The sequence below is a fragment of the Gasterosteus aculeatus genome, chromosome 1 (assembly GCF_964276395.1).
Source record: "Gasterosteus aculeatus chromosome 1, fGasAcu3.hap1.1, whole genome shotgun sequence".
NCBI lineage: Eukaryota > Metazoa > Chordata > Actinopteri > Perciformes > Gasterosteidae > Gasterosteus > Gasterosteus aculeatus.
In genome coordinates, this window is record NC_135688.1 from 5455365 (window position 1) to 5475770 (window position 20406).

The 20406-nt window shown below is 44.1% G+C and overlaps 1 protein-coding gene across 26 annotated transcripts in view; it reads left to right on the plus strand.

Moving 5' to 3' along the window:
- lekr1 (Leucine-, glutamate- and lysine-rich protein 1) overlaps window positions 1-20406 on the plus strand; it is a 58878-nt gene that overhangs the window by 6579 nt on the left and 31893 nt on the right. For 21 of the 26 annotated variants that reach the window (XR_013468827.1, XR_013468820.1, XR_013468829.1 and 18 more), the window contains exon 3: window positions 11526-11863. The exons of the other annotated variants lie outside the window; for them this stretch is intronic. The gene's annotated coding sequence lies outside the window, so the exon portion shown is untranslated. The remainder of the gene's footprint in view (window positions 1-11525; window positions 11864-20406) is intronic. 26 annotated transcript variants of the gene reach the window in all.

Consider the following 20406-nt stretch of genomic DNA (forward strand, 5'->3'; position numbering starts at 1 on the left):
ACAGGAAGAGACACCGTCCGCTGAGAAGTTTTCTTTTCATGTGTGTTTTCTCACACATAAAAAAAAAAAAAATGGGTAGATACAAAAGCTCTGTGATGCAGATGCAGCATCTGGTGTGGCAGTCTGTCCATGACATGTCTCTTTGGTCCACTGCGTCCCAGAGCACCGCAGCATTAATCCTATTCATGCTGCCTTCCATTTAAACTGGGTAGTCAGAATTTCCAAGTCTGAAATTTTGAGTGGATTGAACCGTACTTCTGAAAATCCAATTTCTGAAAGTGGTCCTTTGTATTGTATATGTATATGGTGTTTTACACCTTGGTAGTAAAGTGTTCAACTGGTTTGGTTGATAACTGCTTCCCATGGCATGTTCTGGTTGGCCGAACCCCATCAGGTCTTCCCGACTGGTTGTACTGGAATGCGGTTAGCTCGGGTGTGAGATCATTCCCTCCTCCGCATCCGCTTTTTTGAGGTTAATGCAACGCTTCATTAGTATCTCTCCACTCTCTGGGTGTTTCCCGTAGATTAGTTTCAGCCGGGAAAGTGAAATCCATTGTTCCGCATTTCACATTGTAGATGCAATGTTGTGTCTTAGTTGATCTGTTGTTGCAGTGTACGTGAATGACATAATCTGACAGGAAGCGAACCCTTTTCCACTGTCTTCTCGCCACCCACTGGCTCAGCTTCTTTGGTGAGGCTCATGGAGGGTGGCAAATGGTTTTATTATCCGGCCTCATATTTCCGTGGAGCTAAATAAACCACTCGCTGACACATAACAGTTTTGAAAGGAAACTGAAACTAATCCGTATTATATTTTGTTGTAAATAGGCTTCACTCTGTGTCTTGTAAATTCAGTCACGCTTCCCCTCAGTCCTTGTCTGTATCTTTCTCAAGGGCACATCATCACTCGTCTTCAGGGAGCAGAGAGCGTCGCTCCTTCCATTCAATTAATTGTCTTTTGAATTGGAAGCCAACTTAAACCTGCTTCTCCAAGCAGGTGGTTGGACTAAAAATAGCACTGCATTAAAAAAAAAAAGCAAAATGAAAGGGCTGCGTAGGCGTGTTGCTACAGGTACCTGTGAGAAAATGGAATATGATCCAAGTCCAGTTGGATTAAAATCATCAAGTCACCTCTCTGGTTTATAATGCAGTGAGACAAGAAACCTACGATGCCAGAAATCACATTATGTTCCTTTTAAAAAAAAAAGACGAAACATCCTACCTGGATTTTGTGCTTGTACTCATTTCATTTGCCAACAGTACGCTGCTGGATGATCTTGCATTGCTTGAAAATCCTGCCGTGCTAATTCAAGGACATTTGTACACAACATCCTCCTTTGTCTGTAGCCAACACCAAAACTCAAACAACACAGTTTATTCCGTCCTCAATTTGCAGGATTTTTCTAAGTGACACTTTTGCGCGCAGTGTTCTAGTCCAAATGTGGATGAGTTGTTTTCAGGGCCACACCGAGCAGAGCACACGGCAGCCTTTCTATGCAGCAGCTGAGCACTTCTTGTTCTCTACAAGGCACTGAAACTACCTATTCACTCCTCAAGTGTCAGTCTGAGGAGCTCAAACACACGGTGGAACAGGACAAGACGTTCACCCCCCGGGGAGAGCGAAGCACGGCGGAGAAGAAGCAAGAAAAGCAAGCAGAGAGAAGCCCAGACAAGAGGCACAATACTCCCTGTTAACTTCTCAAATGTTGTGGTCTGCGAGGAGCCCCGAAACACAATGTAACGGGACAAGACGTTCGCTTTCGAGATAATTAGAGAGCGAGTGCAGCCCGAGGGAGGGAGGGAGGAAGGCGGAGAGAGAACAGCGAGCGTCTCTGTGCGTGTGCAGGAGAGAGATGTGACTTTCCTGTTTTATTTCCATCTGAGGGGGAGAGAATCCGGGGGAAAAGATAAATAAGACTAGAGCCCAAATGTAGACGTGTGCAAGCACACCAGCTCTCCTTTATGCTATTTATCTTTTTGTTTCTGTTTCCTTTGATAACACCAGACGGTCCCTTCACCAACACAACAGTAGATTTTAGACAAAACATTGATAGCTAAAAGGGGCCGTGTTTACCAACCCCTGTCTACACGCACACGCGCTGCACGTCACGGCATGCATTCACTACCTGTCTGACTCTACTTTCATCCATAATTGAGGTGCAGAGTTTTGTTAGCCGTGTATTCACATCATCCCTGCTGCAGGGCCTCACCAATCCGGAGCTTTTTTCCTTCTGCCTCACTCCCTCTTTCTATATGCAGTTCTGCAGGGACTGAAGCGCTATAGCTCTCACTCCCCAAGGTTAGACACGCCACTTATGTCGGATAAGGGACCCGTTGATGTGATCAGCTGTGATCAGAACGCTCCGACCCACATTTCCCTGTGTGTTGATCACACAGGTACAAATATATGTATTTTGTTAGCTTTGTTTTCTAAAATTCTCTGTGGTTGATAATATGTTTCATCCCTCAGACTCCCTCGGCTTGCTCAGCCTCCCTATGTTATCCTTCCCTCTTACAAAGGAGGTAGTGAAAAGTGAAAAGTTAATTCCAGCTTTCAGAATATGGTGTGTGGTCAAACTCGCTCGGCTGCATGTGTTCAGAAATGCACCATTTGTTGGTGTCCGTTGTTGAATCTGTGGGGGGGAAAAAAAGGTGGTAAAGGCTCATCTTCTTTCTCCACTTGGTCGGTTCGTACTCATCTGCCTCTCTGGTTTCCGGTGTTATCGTCCTGTAAAGCGCTTTCTGTTGCATCTGTACGAAATAGTTTTTCTAAATACACTTGAGCTAAAGTCATTCTCCACCCACTCCCTTGTTATATAAAAAATATAATCCCTCTCTTCGTACATCGTGAAGTTCCTTCAGTAGCTCTACAAAAGCTCATTTTATTTGAGAAGAGAACTTTTAAAAACATTTATTGTAAGAACAGAACAATTCTGCAAAGGCAGCAGAGCAGCGGCATATTGTATTTATTTCATCTACTTTGTATGGTAGTACAGTGTGTTCTTTTGGACTCCTCACGGGAGACTCAGTTGTCAAAGTTACAACACTGAAACGTTCTGGTTCTTTGTTATTCTGAAACACGACGCTCACATGATGACGGCTGCAACTTCTCTCACTGTTTCTCAATGTAAATGTGTAAATCAAAGTCCTGACTGTTGACTGTCTATCCTCTTGCTCTTCTTCTCCCATCCATTTTTAACGTGAGCATGGCAAAACTTGTGGGTGGAAAGGTGAGCGTAGAGATGAGCCACACACCCTGCATCTGTCAGAAGGCCCGTGCATTTTGGTCGCACACATTTGTATCTCAGACGTGTTCCCTTTCTCCTTGTCTCGCTTCGTTGTCTTTCTCACATTTTCTGCACCTTGACGGTAGGCTGGACGATATGACAAAAAATGGACCAATTACTAATTAATACTTGAAATATGCTAAATACAGAATATAAGGTCATTTTAGACGACCTAATTATCCCCATATGAAAATGCATTAATTCATCACTACACGATTTCAATGAAAAACAATACGTTATCATATACAACTATTACTCATTCCTTCTTTTCAGGCTGTTGTCCTACATCTTGATGGAGAGAGAGAGAGATTAGGAGGGGGAGCCAGGCCATCAGGTGATTGCTGATCTGCATTAATGACTGAGCGACAGCAGGGGGATTATTGTGCAATATTGTCACGGGTGTTGTCTGGAGCCTGGAAATACAAAGTGACGATATTGCACGATAATCCAAAGGTCAGTGGAAGGTCGCTGTTGATGCTATCAAGCAGTTGTCATGCCAGCCGCTGTGGAGGGTGTTTTTGAAAAAGATGAATGTCAAACAAACAGTCAAATGTACAGACGGTCAATCTTGGGAAAACTAATTTACTGTAGATGTTTGTTGCATCCACATTGTGGCGAAACCTTCCTCATCATGTTAATGGCATGTCATACAACTGAGTTGGATAGCCGACATTACAAGGCATCTACAACATTAAATAAGCCACTTCTAAAAGTTGCTCAAGGAAACCTCGTATCTCACGTATCTGAATTCTCGTATCTGAATATCTGACGTTGGGTTTTATGGAAAGTGGAAATGCCGAAAAGGTAAAACACCACTTAAAGAATAATCAAATAAACGTTGAATCTAAATTGCTGCCTCCCCCCATTTGGTGGCCTTCTGTGTCGGAAAGCTTGGGATATTAGCACCTGAATAAGACCTTCTCTGCTAACTTCTGCGTCAGAATCTTTGCCCGATGGACTTAAGCACAGAGTTAAACACGGCGGGCCTCGCCACTTGTTTTCTCTTGCTTAAGAGGGTTGAACGAGGTTGCGTTTTGCTTTGTTCCACTGAACGCCGTCTATCCAGACAGGATGTCGTTCCACCTGGATTGAGTGGCAAAGGAAGAACATAAAAGTAGGATAAATATTAGGATACGGGTGCTCTGTAAAACTGGATGGCGGCGACAAAAAACAGCAAACCCGGATAGGCAGGCAGGCACGCACGCACACACGCACACACACACACACACACACACACACACACACACACACACACACACACACACACACACACACACACAGCCAGTGTTACCTCCTCCGGCCTCTCCTGGCTTACTGTGCCGTGCCATGTCGTGCCGAGCCGTGTGTTGTGATGCGTGGTCTAGTGGGGCTAACGGAAGCACATGTGTTGTCTGCTAACTCTGATTAATGTAACAGGCTACACTCCCCCTTCTCTCTCTGGCTTATTCTTTTCCACTGGCCGCCCCGCTGTCCTGGCTTCACCTCTCGCATGTAATGTCTGCGCTTAGTCTGTGTGTCGGACCCGCGGCCTGAGAGGCGAGGGGGCCGTTCAGTTATAATACGGCTCCGCTCTCGTTTTGTTGGTATAGCATGAAGTGCAACAACAATGTAGCCTGAAATGGTACAAAAACGTTATTGCGGGGCTTGCATTTTGTATTTCAATGAACATTGTGTCATTTTTGTGAAATTTAAAATCAATCAAGATATGTGAACCATATTCCATATTGCCCTTTTGTTGTCAAATTAGCAAGCTGGCTCTCGTGTCAGTTTGTTCAGTTAGCTATGCAGCAGGTATTTATGGCAGTCTGGTGAAAATATTAAGTAAGAACATAGTATTTGTTTTATTATTAAGTCTCAGGCACATTTTGAGGTACCACAGCAGGCCAGCAATCATATGTCTGTATCGCTGTAGGAGCTAACAGTGAGTACAGCAAGATTTGTATATTGTATTTTTAATATTTTCAGTATTGCTCTTGCTGGTTAGATGAGGCCTGGCTTTGCAGCGCCCCTGATAATAACTGTGAAGAGTTACCTGGACGAGGCCGGCAGTTGTTCTCAGAGACGTGTTGCAAACTTACCCGAAAAAGACCAGAGGGCTGCTTTGTTCACTCCCACACGACCCGACCCCATCACATACACACAGCCGAATGGAAAAGTCCAGTCTTCGGCCTGCTTCTCCTCAGGCTAGTTGTTTGTTGCTGTGTGTGCCGGGCAGGGCTGTGCCGTGCCACGATGTGCCGTGCCGTGCCTCGCCCTGTGCCTGAGTGTGATGTGATGCGTGGCCCAGTGCTGGTCCAGGCAGCCATAGGTGATTCTTTCCCTACCGCTGCCCTTTCCCCGCTTCCACGCAAGTGAAGGAGGCGGCCGCGAAGGCGAGGAAGGAAAGGGTAATGTAACGGAAAGACAGCCAGCCGGCCGGCACACATGCGGCCTGGATTATACGGGGGCGGGTATAAACCCTTGCATTATTATACTCCCAAATTGTCATTACTACACCCCCGCCTTCCTGCACTTTGTTTGCTCTGCAGACTTTGCCCTGAGTCATATGTGACAGCGGCAGATCATTTCGGCTCTCTGCATTTGCACTTATGCCGTGTGTGAGTGATTCCTCGACGCTCTGCTCTTTCATTCAGACGCACACACAGCACACAGAAACACACACTTTGATTCACCCACTCAGCAGTGAAGCATGAGCCTGATCGGTCTGCCCCCCTCCCTCCTTCCTCCCGTCTCTGCTACTCGCACGCCTCTGGCCCCTCTTTTCCCTTTGCTCCCCCTTCTTGCACCTCCTTCTATCCCTTGTGACCGCTACTACCCCTCCCTAATTCCTCCTCCACACACACACACACACCCAGTGACACACACATGCACACCCAGATAAACAGGCATAGAAACGTTCTTCTCAGAGACACGCACACCGTGCTGCGGTCAAGGAAGTATTACAAACACACAACATTCTCACACACAGGCGCACATCCACACTGAAGCACGAGCTCATAAACACACACTTGTCATGTGATGTGCAGTGCGCCACGGGGTCCAGATGAGCGGAATCTCAGTGTTGGCTCTCGCTACACTGAGCACCACAGGGGGTCTTTATCTTTGCAAAAATCAACAAAGCAGCAGTCACGAAGCGCTGTCTCGGTCACACGCACAAACACGATGACAATCTCACACACACACACGAGAGAAAATGCGCCCGGGCACACGCACACGTCGGCAACACAGAACGTCAAATAAATAAATAAGAAATCGCACAGTGACAAAGGTTCACAGAAACGTGGACAAGCAAAGACGAGAGCACAGCTGGACAATGTTTTCGGTGGGATACACACACTTCACAAGCTCTCACGCACCGTCCCAGTCCACAGAAGACAAGTCATTTAGGTAAACTAGGGGGGAAAACAAGGGTAAGACCCTCAACTACTTAATCCCTTCCTAAACGCTTGCGTGGTCTGAGATAAGTGGGTCGGAGTGCCGGCCGAGCAGATGGAAAGGAGAAAGCACTTTCTAGATTGAAAGTGGGAGGCAGAAAGAAGGAGAAACGAGTTTAGAAGGCTCCAGGTTCGATGCGAGGCAACGATCCCGCCTTTGTTTGTTGTTTGTTTTCCTCTCTAAATCTGCCTCCCATCATCATATCACTTGATTAGACCAAAGCCCAGTGCCTCTAATCCTTTTAGCCCACCATAGCATCTCTCAGCAGATATTAGTGTGCACCGATATCACTATTTCTGTGATTGAGCGTGGGCGGTATTCTTCCTGCCTGCTGTCCAAAATGACTCGAGGGTTTTTTCAGGATGAGAGAAAATAAATTGTTTTTGTCTGTTTGTGAAAATCAGTTGGGGCCTACTGTCTACAATAATCTGATTTTTACAGCCTGCAAAATGCCCCTCCTTTATGAATAGTCTATTTATCTTTTTAATGCAATTAAGAGCCAAACATTGGCTAGGCTAAAATATTGACTGACCTTTCGACCTTTTAATTACCATAAACTGTACAGTACAGAAGCCACAGACATGATATGAGGTCATGAGGTCATTTTGAAATCCACAGAAACAAAGGCAAAAAGAGTTAAAAATCTTAACCCTTGACTTGTTTGTTCCCTCAGTGCCTGGCTGAGTTGTCAAGTAAACAACTATTGAGAAATAATAGAGCTCTTCTTGCTTCTCTCCAAATGTCTCCACTGCGTAACCTGCTGACATGAACGTAGCAGAAGAGGAGTTGAGCAAAGTCTTTATCTTTGGAAGCGTGATGTCTGCCTCGTCTCCACCCCCAGCACAATGAGCACATACATTTGTCACACAGACACACACGCAGACAGACACCGAGTTAAAAAGGCATCGCGTAAATTAATTATGTTTCTCGTCCTGGCGAGAGACCAGCCACCCATAGAGCCCCCACCCCCACCCGGCCCCACCGCCCCACCCCCTGCACTACTCCACCCCTCCTAAATGTTTCACGTCAGGGGAAGGAGTAATACCTCCATGTTTAATTGATGGAGCATGGAGGCAATGTGGCGATAACATGGACTGTTGATGGGGTTGCGAGTCACAAATCCCACACGGAGTGGGTGGGTACCTGTCAGAGGGGGAGGAGTCAGTGGCGCTCTGTGGTTATTGACTGAACATTAAGACCAGTGTGCCACCGACACCCTGAGGCATTATGCACGGCCTGCATGGTTACTTTATAATAAACTCTTTATTAATTATTGTTGCCAGATGAATGTGGCCTGAGTGAAAGCCGTGTTTGTCTTAATATTTTAAACCGCTCATGGCAAAAGGCTTGTGGGGGCCGTGGAGTCAATCAAGAGGCAGAATGGAAGGGAGATAAGGGAGACACAAGGGGAGCCATAGACGCGTGATGTGCACTGGAGGACAAAGATAGTTTGTGTGTAGGAGAGAAGGATCTATCAGCTGCCAGCATTAAATGTTTAAAGGACAACAAGACAACCCCCCCCCCCCTCCCCCGCCCAGTCTTTCTTCTTCTTTCACCTCCTTGTTTCATTCCAAGCATCCTCATCTTTCTTCTCCTCTGTATTTTTGCCAGCATGTGTATGTAGTAGTTATGGGCCTGTGTGTGTGTGTGTGTGTGCGTGTGTGTGTGTGTGTGTGTGTGTGTGTGTGTGTGTGTGTGTGTGTGTGTGTGTGTGTGTGTGTGTGTGTGTGAGCGAGCACCGTGTGGAGGGGTTAGTTTTGTGGTTTGAGTGCTAAGTGAACGTGTCAGTGCCGAGGGCAAGGGGTCTCCCCGAGGGGCCAAACTCAGTCACGGGAGCACACATCTACTGGTGGCACAGACCATCTGCCCTCAGGGCGTATGTGTGTGTGTGTGTGTGTGTGTGTGTGTGCGTTCAGAGTGAGTGTTTGTGTGAGTCTCCTATCCGTCCCAAGATGCCTATGTGAGTAAATTAGCCTTTGTATGTGTCTGTCTGCCACTGTTCCTTTTGTTTGTGCTCGCGTACGTTTGCACTCGTGTCTGTGTGGGTTTTAATGTGTGTATCTATTTGTCGGTCGGTACGTCTTTGGCTGTGTGTTGGTCTGTGAATTTAATGGGCCCCTGTGTGTACAAACTGCTTTTGGTTGGGTTTTTGATGGATTGTACAAGTTTGAGGTAGCTTGCCAATTTATGTTTGTTTGTGCGTGCGTGTGTGTGCGTGTGATTGCGTGTGTGTTAAGCCACAGCTAATATACAATCCAGCCCTCGGGTCACTTTAACATTGTCTCTTGCCTCGTCGTTCTCTGTCTTCTTGACTACTTTAACAACGTGCACACCCAAATTTACATGCACAAGCCTTTGGGGATAAGATCCAACCCCCAGTGACAAGCAAACACACTCTTAGTAGTTTTAGCCGTATCATGCCTGCAGGAACCGTGAAGACATCTGCACAGTGAACACTAAAAGCCCCCCAGCCCCAGTCCCAAATATTGCTCAGACTTGCACGAACTCTGGCTCTCTCTCACTCACACACACACACACACACACTCACACATATAGAAACTCACACAGCAAACAGATAACAGCCCATATTCCCCAGAGTGCATTCTGTGGCAACGCAACCTCATACACTGTGGAGCTGTGGAGCTTTTGCCCTTCGTACACTTATATTTCCCATATCTACCTACATGACAGATATGTCCTGGGCCGTTGATAAGATCGCATTTTATCGCATCTATAGAAGCATGCACAAGCTTCCGGATTGGCGGTGTTGGTTGCTCAGATGGTCCGACCCTTCGATCCGTAGACGAATGACTCGACAGCTTGCCGAAAGGGAACCCAAGCATCTCAATCCCCCCCTGGTGTCTGGCTTCAGAGGTCATTAATCCCGTTGCCTACATGTTAGTGGACGGCGCGTGGGCCAAACAAATGAGTCAAAGCCCACGTTAAGCCTTTTTTTGTTTCTTTTTAGACAATATGTTCACGTGTTCATTAAGTTTGGTTTAAATGAGTTATTTGATGAAAAGGAGGGGCAGGTGTGGGGGAGGGAGGGACATCATGACTGACAGCTGTGATTGACAGCTGCACTGAGTGAAGCGCCCTCTGCGCCATAAGCTCGGGAGTTATACGAGAGTGGAGATGTAATTAAAATGTTCCAAAACCGTCACCAGTCTGTGCAACAGAACATGTGTTAATTGGATCATGAATGTAGTTGTTGTGCCATTCCAGTCAAACAGCTACCCGGGTGCGACGTGGCCCCCGCCAACGAGCTGCGCCGCGATGCTTGATTGGCGTTTAAAGTGTTGTTGTGTATTTTATCCGTCGTTCTCATCTAAGCACGCTGTCATTCTTTTGGAATTCTCTCGTACCAATAAGAAGCAGGACACACGGGAGGCGGAAGGAGATGGATAGAGAGCATCATTTCAGGGATAAGCATGCGCAGCCTTTCTTTAGATCTCTGTCTTTGGTCTTTTTCTTGTTGGGGTTTTCAGCGTTTGTTGTTGTTTAGGTTTAAGACAAAGGAGCTTTCCAACACTATGAAAGTCACCTAATAGAATTCAGCCTGCAGCTACAGTATTTCACCTTTGAACAGAAAGCTAATTAAAATGTGCACTATTGTACACTATTCGAATTGCACTATTCAATGCTTTGACCCTATGAATAGTGTGGCTTTCTTTCTCACACACAAGAAAGGGGAACTGTTTTGGGATCATCAAAACAGATTAATTTGTTCATTTTGGTAGACTGAAAAGCATCAGGTTACACTTTGGTCGTGGAGTTTTTTTTTTAGATGTTTGATTCACTCTGACATTAAGTGGATGACCAAAAGGACCACGGCAATCATGTGACCTAATGTCCCTTAACAGCAATAATGAAATGACCAGTGCCGTTTCCTGTTGTCTTCCCATCAACGTCAGCTCTGTCTACTTTTCTCTGTCCCCCTGTTTACATCGTGTAGCAATCTATTTGAAGCCTTTTGACAAGGGAGCTGTCATCCAAATATCAGCTGCCTCTCTGCCACATATCATCATGAAGATGAAAGCTCGTGGGTGTGAGTTTATCCCTCATAAGCCTGAAAGAAGTGACAACAGCTTGGAGAGAACACAGTGACACGCACCGAAAAAGAAAGATCATTTTGGGAGATGTTTTTCCATCAGACAGCAGTAAAAACAATATCTGATGGAGGATTAGAGAAGCTGTGTTCCTCTGCTTTGAGCTGCCGATGGATGAAAAGATTTTTGACACGAGTGGTTGCAACAGATTGTGATGGATCAGTCAGTCTAAATGCTTTTATAGACAGGCCCCATGCAAGACACCATGCACAAGTAAATGCTATTTCTAGACTCATAGGAATCAAGGTAAAGCTGTTTATTTATACATTCATTTATTTAATATATAGCACATTTAGGAATAGTTTGTGTAACGGTAAAACATTATTTTATGTTGGAGAAAGTCTAATCATTATGTCTTATAATTCATGAAACATGAATCCTTTTTTTCAATCTATTAACTATTACACATGAAGAGGGGTTTAAAAGTGGGCAGGGGTGGAAAAAGGGAATTTTAAATCGTTCAACACACCAATCCACATTCTGCAACAATTGATCTGATTGTTTGCTTGTGCTTTGTCTCATTTTACCCAACCGTCATTTTCTGTTGTTGAACTCTTGATAAATAATGCCAATAACCCATGGGCTTTACATTTTAAAGCTAGTGTTGTCAGACAACGTCTGTAGTTACATTTAAATGTTATTTATAATATATATTATTATCATTTCCATCAAATTGTGTGTCTTTTACTCTCAGATGGAGCGCAGTGAGACGGTATGTCAGTACTGTGGTGTGAGCTCTAGAAGAGCAGCACAAAGACGCAGAACGAGCTCTGAGCGAAGAGTTTGAACAGAAGCACGAGACGGAGAAGAAAAACATAAAAGACGAGTGTCAGAAAATCAGCGAAGAAAAAGTGAGACAGCTTCGACGAGAGCTGGGACGGCTGCAGGCGGAGACCAGAAGAAGCAGAACGAAGAGCTGGAGAAGAGGAGGACTGAGGGGAGAGAGAGAGAGAAAGTTCTGAGTCACGCACTTCAAAAGGCCAATCAAAATGTAGACGAGTTGAGAAAATATCTCCAACAGCTGGAGGAGAGGTGAGGTTTTATGTGTGTTTGTCTGTACTTCCTGTCTCACGGAAAAACTCACTAGCGTATCCCACTAGCCTCTCCGACACAGACCTTGCTGTAATCTGCCTATTAATTAAAGAAATAGGTATGTGAGGCTGGCTAAAATATCAAGTGGCGTATTTGAGGAAACTTGTGCTGATTATATTTGATTATCGTGAAACAAGACTGTTTTACAAGATTATTTTACGCAAGTTTACTGGAATTGTCTTGCTCAACAATACAAATACTCATGCACGGTGATGTAAGCAGGGGCCGACTGATTATGGGAGGAAATGGTGTGATAGTGAACACACTGTTTGACAAACATCCTCCTCATATGATCAGAGAATTGAAAATATCTTCTTTGCTTATATTTAGTACAACCGCAAGAACACTAAAAACAATGATGGAAAGAAATGATACATGAGGGGGCAGAAGTGTTAGATAGACAAAAGATAACCTTCTCTGTGTCACAATGAACCAATTCAGTACATAACGTAGGTGGATACAAATGTATTTTAGCTCCAAGATGTGTGATAATAATAATGGTAATACTTATTATCTGTATAGCGCTTTTCATAGTTCCCAAAGACACTGTATTAAAAAATCAAATGTAAAAAATAAGCTATAAACTAAAAACATAAAATAGCAGTTGTGAAAAGGAGGGTTTTGATTTGTAGTTTAAATATGGAAAGGTCAGTGCAGTCAAGAGTATAAAGACATTTTAAAGACTGAATAAAAGCTTTTGATGTATAGCAATGTTAAAAATGTCAAATATTTGTTTGCGAAGCCTTTACGGCCAAGCAGCTTGCCTTTTGTAAACAGACCTCTAGTTGTGGCCTTTATAAAAAGCAGAAAGCGCTCCAAATAGGAGCAGCCTGAGAGTGGTGATGGATGGCATCATGTGCAAAGCCATCCTGGTCGTAGTAGGATTTTTACCTGCGGCCCAGTAGGCAATGGCAGCTGTCACTGGTGATACGATCAATAGACCAGCCTCAGGTCAGACCAGTTGTTCAGTCATGTCCACCTGTGAACTAATATGAAGACGCGTGCACAACCGACCAGATACCCCTGATATCACATTAGATTACATATAGACCCAACAGATATTGTGAAACATGATCAACAGTCTTAGTATTAGAATACATATTATATAATGTCAACTCAATGTCTTATTTTTCAAGTTTTTTTTATAGGTTTTAATAACTACAAACGTGAAAACTGGTAACAGTAAATTGGGAAAACAACAGAGGAAGCAGACTCTGTATAACATTTGGCATTTTGAATCAATAAGATATGTAATCCCAGGTTTGGGTTATTTTAATAGGTTTCATATGTCTCAATCCTCAACCAAGTGCCTCCTCTCTTGATGGGTAGGAGGCACCTTGTCCTTCGATCGCTGTGAATTTCTTTTAGATTCAACATTTTATGGGCTTATTGGTCTGCTATATATAAACACACACACACACTCCACATAATCCTCAGAATACATTGTGTGTCGGTGTAGCTCTTTCCTTCCCATCATTTGTTGCTATTTCTCTTCTACACATATTCTGTCAGCTGAATGCAACAAGTTCAGTCATACATGCTCGGGGCTGTACGCAGCTATTCCAGGATAGGCAAACCTGTTAAAAATAAAGAACGAAAACATAACATGTACATAAGTATTCACAGCCTTTGCCATGACGGAATTATCTGTAGACCTCCGAGACAGAATTGAATCGAGGCACAGATCTGGCGAAGGGTACAGAAAGATTTCTGCAGCATTGAAAGTCCCAATGAGCACAGTGGCCTCCATCATCCGGAAATGGAAGAAGTTGGGACCTACCAGGACTCTTCCAAGAGTTGGCCGCCCAGCCAGACTGACACATCGGGGGAGAAGGGCCTTAGTCAGGGTGGTGACCAGGAACCCGATGGTCACTCTGACGGAGCTTCAGCGTTGTTCTATGAAGAGAGGAGAACCTTCCAGAAGGACAACCATCTCTGCAGCACTCCACAAATCAGGCCTGTTTGGTAGAGTGGCCAGACGGAAGCCACTCCTCAGTAAAAAGCACATGACAGCCCGCCTGGAGGACTCTCAGACCATGAGAAAACAAATTCTCTGGTCTGATGGAACAGAGATTAAACTCTTTGGCTTGAATGCCAAGCGTCATGTCTGGAGGAAACCAGGCACTGCTCATCACCTGGCCACTACCATCCCTACAGTGAAGCATGGTGGTGGCAGCATCATGCTGTGGGGATGTTTTTCAGCGGGAGGAACTGGGAGACTAGTCAGGATTGAGGGAAAGATGAATGCAGCAATGTACAGAGACGTCCTTGATGAAAACATGCTCCGAAACGCTGGGCCGACGGTTCATCTTCCGACAGGACAACGACCCGAAGCACACAGCCAAGATAACAAAGGAGTGGCTTCGGCACAACTCTGTGAATGTCCTTGAGTGGCCCAGCCGGAGCCCTGACTTGAACCCGATTGAACATCTCTGGAGAGATCTGAATATGGCTGTGCACCGACGCTGCTCATCCAACCTGATGGAACTTGATGTTCTGCAAAGAAGAATAGGAGAACTTGCCCAGAAATAGACGTGCCACGCTTGTGGAATCATACTCAAGAAGACTTGAGGCTGTAATTGCTGCCAAAGGTGCTTCAACAAAGTATTGAGCAAAGGCTGTGAATACTTATGTACATGTTATCTTTTTGTTCTTTATTTTTAACAGATTCGCAAAAAAGTTTTCACTTTGTCATTATGGGTTGTTGTGTGTAGAATGTTGAGGAAAATAATGAATTTAATCAATTTTGGAACAAGGCTGTAACATAACGAAATGTGGAAAAAGTGAAGCGCTGTGAATACTTTTCGGATGCTGTGTGTGTGGTGTGTGTGTGTGTGTGTGTGTGTGTGTGTGTGTGTGTGTGTGTGTGTGTGTGTGTGTGATGACAAAATGTTGAATCTTCTTCTTCATGTGGTGCACATAGATGCATAAAGGTGGTAAATATAATTGTGTGTCACATCGGATTTAAAATGTTGGTGAAAAGCAGGAGACAATCAAAAGACCAATTACATTTCTGGGAAATGTGTATCAAATGATTCAAAGCTATGAATAGCCCAAACATGGACAGACTGTCCTGTAGTGATGCACAACAATGACACCGACCTGAAGCTCTGGTCACAGATACACACCATTGACGCACACCTGCAGCTTCCCTTTTGTTTTTGTATAACCCTCAGGCAGGTCAAAACTTCTGAAGTTAAAAGGATAGAATCTGATCATCGACGCCCTTGAGGGTTAGCATAGTCACTGTTCATCATCGCTGGTGTAATCTATGCATTACCAGAGGGGAAAGAGGGGTCAATATGTGGCGCTAAATCCCTTTGCATTTATTTCCAATTTCTCTGAAATGTATGCGGCATGTAGTGCCCTCAAAAAAGTAATGCCTGGAATCTATCATGAACCACCTGACAGTCAATTATACACTTAATCCCCATCATTTATTATCAGCTCTAAAATGTAGTAATGTAGTGTAAAATGAGTTGAATGCAAGACTAATTTTCACATCTATTAAATGTGGTGCACTGCATTGTGAGATTGTTAGGGGGAAATAGAATACATGAATAAACAACACCTTTTCTTCCCATTGTGTAATATTTATGGCACAGTGGATACATTGACTATGAGGAAAATTCATAAAGATCTTATTGCAGTTGCTGATGCACACTTAATTAACTGCCATCTGTCTCAAGGTCCAATTCAAGGCAAGGCACTAATGATATTAGAGCACAAATCTGGCCCTATGTTTTTCATTTTGAGTGTAGAAAGTACAGAAATTGGTTTTACTTCCAGTGAGGACTTGTTCATAGTGGATACTTTGCTTTATTTTCTGCAGTGTTTGTGTTTGCATGCACTGTGTGTGCAGGCTACAGCCGGCACGCGCACATGGCTAGCTGGGGGTTTCAGGTGGTCCGTATGTGGGTTTGTGGGCCAATCCACTGTCTGCTCTAATCTAAGCTGATTATCTCTCACACAGGCCGCCTCTTCATTGAGCCAAAAACACACGCAAACCGCTATGCTTCGGAGCCTTGGGCCAAGCGTGGGTCAGGAGGTCACAGGTTCATTCAGATAATGATGCACGCCACAGTGATGTGTGGAGGCCAGCCTTCACTAACAGCACTGGACTCTCTGCTCTTTTGTTCTTTTCTGTTTTATTTATATCATTTTTAGATCTTGCATTTCTTTCATTCAATTTTTGTATTTTCTTAATGTTTTACCTACCACGCTTTTTATCATTTGCCTTATCTCTCTGCATACATCTCAGTCATTTGCTTTCAAATGTAGAGTGGTTTTCATTTTATTTTTCTTATTACATTACAGGTCATTTAGCTGACGCTTTTATCCAAAGCGACTTACATTGCATTTTTAACCCATGGGGTTTTACAATTTTGCCCGGGCAGCAATTAGGGGATAGGTGTCTTGCTCAGGGAAACTTCAATATGGGACATGGAGCAGCCAGGGCTCGAACCACCAACCTTGCGGCTCCTGGCGCACCCTCTCTACCCCTGTGCCACGTCGAGCCCGTCCATTTCAATAAATCCATCTTATTATGGTTATAAACCAACTTGCTCTTTATGCTCGTCTCTTTTTTTCTCCCCCTCTTTAAAACGCTCACACCAGCAATTTGCCACACCTTTGCTGAAGACGTACACCTTCGCCCACGTGTGGAAATGCACGGACTAAATGAGGGAGGAGATGGCACGCAAGTGGGAGTTAATGAGTATGTTCTTGAATGGCTGACTACACAGCATGAGTGTGGCTCTGTTGCTACGTGAGATGCCTTCATGATTGACAGTCCTCCCTTTCTGAGAGACTTATTAGAGCTTTGGTTGGCAGATTATGTCATTACCAGAAAAGAAAAGGACAAAAGTTTTTTTTTCAACCAGGGACGTCAAGGTTTCTAACCCAGCAGAATAGTTTTTTTCTAATTCTGTTTTTCTGTCTGAGTTTGCTGTTCAATCCTGTGTTGATCTGACAGGACGAGAGGAGTGGTTGTTGTGTGTGTGTGTGTGTGTGTGTGTGTCTGTGCTTGTGTCTTTGTGGTAGCATTGTGAGAGCCTGACTGGTAGCTCCATAACAACACACTCTCCATACAAACCAAACCTGATTAAAATGTCACGTGTCACACAGCGCGTGTTCGTGACATGAGCTTTTTGGAGAGCGTTTGCGTGTGGGCGACAGGTGTGTGACAGAAGAAAGCAAGGTGAGAAGGGTAGTAATGTGGAGGGAGCAATTAAACCTCATCTTAAAATGTCACCTGCTTGACGGGTTCAAACACAGATGAGCAGGAGATATGTTACAAGGGCAAGGCAAGGAGAGAGGCACGAGAGAAAGAGACGTATTCACCACAAATGCCGTTTACGCCAACGTCCCAACAGGGATTTTGTCTTTGATAGGCTTCAACTTGATGTGTCAAAGTCAAACAGACACGGGAGTCTCCCAATGGTCATCAATCAAAATAAGAATACGAGAGCAAAGCTAAATAAACACTATGTTCTTACATGCGCCAAACTGGCTACAGCTCATTGACTTCACTTTGCACCCAGGGGGGAAATGATGAAGATTTACAAATAGGAACAATGGCAATCGTCCAAATTTTGAGCAAATACATAAATAAAAGATGGAATGGAAGGGAATACAAGTGATGAACACAACATCAGAAAGCAGCGGGTAATAACGGGTTTTGAGCCAACAGTGTTTGGCACGCGAGCTGCTTCGCATTGTACAAGCAGGTCGGTCACAAATCATGTGTTCTACCTGCTTTGTCGGGATCCCGGCAGCAGCTTCTGATTAATTGCAATATTTTTTCTTATTGGATTAAACTGGCTACCAGACCACAAGGGTAATCTAACTGCCTGGTGATGAATGCATGCAGTAGTCTTTTGTGTTTTTTTCAAGGTCAGCTGCAGACACAAGGTCTCTTTAGGTCACATTGTGTGGCCACTCCCAGATTCCTGTGCAAAACACACCCTGTCTACACAGAACACCTAATTCTGTTGTCCACCGCCCGCCCGTTTCACGAGACAAAGACGCGCTATTTGAATCGACGTGGGACTGTAATGCTGTTACACTGGGGATGTGCTGCTCTTGCCACCCTGTGATGCACCGGTTATTTCGAGGTGTCAGATGCATGTGATCAGCATTTCGCGTCATATGCTGATCACCTCGTTTCCTAGTTGTTGCTTCGGGCTGTGAACATTAATTAGGCTGCCTGCCACTCCAAACCGTTTTTGCCCTCTCAGTCAATAAAACATGATTACAGAGTTTAGTCACTCGTAAAACTTTAAAAAGCTAAATTTAAATCAATTTTATTCAGAATTGTTGAGTGGATTCTTTACTGCCTTCGACCACTCAACCCTTCCCAAATACAACCACTTGGTACGTTTTTTCTTTATGTCGCTGTTTGTTGTAATTTTAGGGTAGCGGCAGTCCCTTGTAGGAGAAACCGCTGGAACAGGATAGAGAGTTCATCTAGCTGAAGACAGGCTGAAACATATCATGTAACGTGAGAGAGATGTCTGGGAATCAAATACACTCGGTTTGCTCTCCACCGCGGCTGGATCCAAACAGTTACTCTGGATAGGGGATCTGCTTTCGGTTATACATCACTGTTTATGCGCCTTGTGCATTTTGACTTGCGTGAGGGTTCATGCACGTAACTTCAATGGATAGAAAACTGAGCGTCGTAAAAAAAAAGAAAAATCCTACTTGGCAGTTACGAAAAATAAATCATATGAAGTGTAAGAGCTCACACACACACACGCCTGACCTGGGGCTTAGATCAGAGGAGTGATAAGAAGACTTGCAGGTGTGGGAGAGAAGTAGACAGAAATAGATGACAAAGGCATCTATTTCCATGGGCTTCATGGGAAATTTGATTTACTATACTTGTGTGGTTTAATTTCAATTTTAGGTTTCCATGAGCGACCACAGAAACAATACACAAATCAGCATATTCCTCCGCCCTGTGTGGACTTATGTAAAGTCTACTAGAGTCAAACGGCCGTTAAAGGCAGCACGTGAGGTATTAGCAGAGATCCAACTGCAAGTTCACGTTACCACATCAAACAGGCCCCCATTTCAGATGCGCCGGAGGGGAACCCTCCCAAGCAGAGCGTGACATCGTTTCCTTTGTAATGATGGCTCAATATTACAGTGAAGCTCATGACAACAAGATAAACAAAAACAGGAACAGACAGCCACACACACACACACACACACACACACAATGGGACAGTTAATTTGGTAATCGAAGCGGTAGCATAGCAACCCAGCGATACAAATTGACACAAACAGACCTGTTGCATTTCTGAATTTGAATTCCAATTGACAAGCTGGAGCGCAGATGTATTCTAATATCTTTTGGGTTTATTCTTTTAGCCATAACTTGATATTACTGTTACTGCTTGTATTTTGTGCACGCCGGTGTGCTGGTTTGATGATCGTTGTCATGGCATCCCTGACATAGTAACCACATAACCTTAAAACAAAATATACACACACAGGTGTCCCACTACACACACACACACACACACACACACACACACACACACTAAAGGATTATGGGATATCAATGAGGCTTTGAGAGAGTTTTCATCAAAACATTTGACATTTTCAGCTTTGTAATTTAAGAAACATTTGGAAGATGAACATACACTGTGAGCGAGTGTGTGTTAATGCGCGTGTTTGCGGCTTTGGGTGTCGGAGTGTCACGTCCTATTTGTGCTCATTTATAGTTGCAGTAAAATGCCTTTTAGCTTTGACGTCTCTGCCATTTTGTGGATCAAAACCGTCTTTTATCTTGCACTCACAGTGGGTGAGCAGATGACACTTTGATACGGGTAATTACGGGTAATCTTTTATGTCACATCTAATGATGAGAGGAAATGCTAGCACAAATACACCCTCTTATGATTATGCAAGTAAATTTACACTGATAAGCACTCATACGTTATCGTTTACATAATAGTAATAGTCTTTAGCCGAGCGAGCCTCACTGACCCCAATCCCACTCTACTCAAGTCCCCCTCTGTCTGATGCTTTTTATTTTATTATCACCTATTCATTTCTTTTCTTATACGTGTGCACTCCCCAACTGTACTTTGTTAACTAACCTTGAAAGAGTGCAGACGCTATATATGTTGGTGTGAATGTATACTTTGTAACCTGAGCTGTTAAAAAAAAAAAAAATTCTGTTAGAAGGTGTGATCGCTTGTGGCTGAACAAATTGCACCAAATTTGTCTGTCTGTTTTTTAAAGTACCACTGAAAGAAACATTTTGTTGTCCAAATAGATACTCATGAAGTAATCTAGTGAAACAATATAAGCCAAAAACAATTACATAAAATTACATCAGCCACACAGTACAAAAACCAGGACAAGCCATGGGCTGAAAATAAGCCTACTAGCTTTGTAACGTCGACCTTCAGTCCAAATCTCTAAAAATACGAAGGAGCACAAAGCTGGTAAACCCTCTGACCCATACA